This window comes from Neophocaena asiaeorientalis, unplaced genomic scaffold (assembly GCF_003031525.2).
Source record: "Neophocaena asiaeorientalis asiaeorientalis breed wild unplaced genomic scaffold, Neophocaena_asiaeorientalis_V1.1 scaffold562, whole genome shotgun sequence".
Classification (NCBI taxonomy): Eukaryota; Metazoa; Chordata; class Mammalia; order Artiodactyla; family Phocoenidae; genus Neophocaena; species Neophocaena asiaeorientalis.
In genome coordinates, this window is record NW_020174939.1 from 6,095 (window position 1) to 9,069 (window position 2,975).

Sequence of the window (2,975 nt, forward strand, 5' to 3'; positions counted from 1 at the left end):
AAAACGATTGCAGGGGGTAGACTGGAATTGCCCTGAAAGCATAGGAAAAGAGGCAGAACGTCGACAATGATGCACTTGGCCAAAAAGGGCGTATGCGTTTTTTCCTGAATATATTCAGGAAAAAACGCATACGCCCTTTTTGGCCAAGTGCAACATTGTCGACCTTCTGCCTCTTTTCCTATGCTTTAATTGCAATTCCTGTCTACCCCCTGCAATCGTTTTCCTGAAATTCTGCCCCGTTTTCAAGTCCTCTTCGCAGGCTTACTTCAATATATTTTTGGAGGATAGCTGTCATTTATAACCCTGCAGGTTTGTGAATCACAGTGCCCCTGAACTCATTTCGTCAACTCGCTTTCTTGTGAGCTGGGAACAAAACGTCAGGATTGCTTCAAGGCCTAATCTGGTTCTGGCAGGGCATGCTGAGTCTTTGGTTTATTCCTCTTCTTAATGGGAAATGAGAGTTACATTTACCCGTGCAGACACGTACAGCTAGTCTCTCATTGGTTCTCCCTAGTCCTGTTCATCTTGCGCAGAAATTGCAAGCTGTGCCAAACAGGAGGTTAAAGGCACTGACTCTGCAAGTGGGGAGAGTGTTAGTAAAGCGTCTGGAATGGTGAACCCGAATACCAGGGGACGAAACATGAGATGCATTTAAAATCGTATCCCGATCTCATTCTGGAGCATACTCTGGGTTTCCCATGTATGTTTTAGCTGAAGGAAAATTCCCTTAAACCTGGAGAGTTGGGACCCATGGAATGGGTACCATGCAGTATGACTTCAAAGGGTCTGCATTTGCTCACCGAACCTCCCCAATCAAAACAGGCCCAAGTGTCCAGCCTTATGTCTCACCCAGCTGTGGGTGTAGATGTATTAAATCTGGGTTTCGTCACAAGCCATGAATGAATTATTGAAGAATTGCTCTCTATTTCACTGTCATTGTGTTTTGTTTGTTCTTGAAATTTATTTTTATAATGGGAGTTATCTGATTTTCCCTGCTGTGTTTATTCCACTGTACACACACTTGATTCTCTTACGGAGACGTATAAATCCATGGGTTTTAAGATTCTTACCAGTCAGGTGTATCCCTAGGCGTTGAATATGAGGTGTTGAGTCCATTTCGTTGAGCAAGTCGTACGTTTTCTCTATTACATATTTGGCTTATAGAAAGGTATCTTTGCTAATTTCAATCTCTGGTTTTATGCAGCACCCCAACTCACCTTTCCCCATAAGCAAGCATAAGTTGCTTTTCTAAATTTGAGACACTCTTCTGTTTGTAATTCATTTCCTGTGTAGCCAAATTTACCTTCCGTGTATTAGTGATATCTTATGATGCTTTAAGTGATATATTATGATATGTGTCTTTTTCTTTTTGAATATTGTGACTTAGAATTATAATATGTAACTCCTCCGAAGTTGTTACAACCTGCCATATTTCATTGATTTCCTGTTTGAGTAATATTCCACTCTACATAAGTGGCATATCTGTATCCATTTCTTCCCTCCAGATACATTTAAGTTATATCCTAGTCGAGAATCTTTTAAACAGAAGCGGTAAATATTAGGGTGCCTGTGTCCTCTCGATTTTTGTATTCCCCAAGTTATACGCCCATGAGTGCAAGTGCCCTATGCTCCGTAGCTTATTTTCTAGATGCTTTAGTAAACACAAGACACTTCTACAGAGTGACCGTTGGAAATACACATTTCCAGTATAAGCTTCACAAGGCTCCCTTTTCTCCTTGCCCTGTCCTGCATTTCTGGTGTTTACACTTTATGAGGATGGCTCTTCTGGCTGATGCGAAGTGCTTTGTTTTGTAGTATTGATTTCCAGTGCCCACCTGTTTGGTTGGCTAAAAAAGTGTATGCCCTTTTCTTGAATATACACAGAAAATAACGCATACAACATTTTTGGCCAACTGCAATGTTGGCAATGTTCAGCCCCTTTTCTTGTGCTTCATGGCGAGTCCTTTCTACCTCTTACAATCCCTTTCCTGCCATTCTCCGTTGCTTACAAGTCCTTTTCTCTGACTTTTCTCAAGACATTTTTCAGTGATAGATATTTTCAACTCTGAAGTATATTGCAAAATATTGAGTGTAGTTCCCTGTGCTATACAGTAGTTCCTTGTTGATGATCTATTTTATACATAACAGTGTTTATGTGTTAATCCCAAACTGTTAATTTACCCCTCCTCCCACCTTTCCCATTTGGTAATAATAAAATATAAGATTTTGTACGTCTCAGAAATGGGGAAGCTGAAACAGAGGTATCATTTTCAATGGAAAAGCATCTAAAACAAGATTGAAGCTTTAACCAAGATTATTAGATGTACATCCTTGGAAAGAAATCACTTCCTTTCTCTAATATTGACCTGACAAATAAGACAAACCTTTGCACTGATATTGCTTATAATAAAGTGATGGAAATATCAAATGGAAGTGTTAGAAACATCTTATATTACCCGAGCCTTATACACTGTTCTATGTTAATTACAGTTTGGCTCACACATCTGTTCATTGAAGTTACAATATTCTCAATTACAGTTACTGATCTTCCAGAGTGGACCCCAACAAGTGTCCCCATACCCAGTGTCATTGCAGCTAACAGATCGAGACTGAGTTTTATGCACAAGCAAAGGAAACTACATTTTGATCAGAGAATGGAGAGGTGAGAGCATGTGCTACCCTGCGGGCTGTGGGTTGGGCTGCTGTGTAGAGATCCTGTCAGAGTCACTGGGAGGGAGGGGGCTGAGCTCTCCAGGGCCCGGTTGGCTGCAGTTCAGGCTCTATATCTAGGAGTCTGCACTGGGCCCCAGGAGCTGAGTTGTCAACCCAGCCATTCTGCACTAGGAATTCTGGTCTGAAGTGCTGCTTGTGGAACCTCTGCATGCTGGAACCTAGGAGCACGTGAAATTAGACAAAGCACAAAGGATAAAAAACGTTAGACTTTATTTTATTGCCCAGATTCTATTTTTATCTCC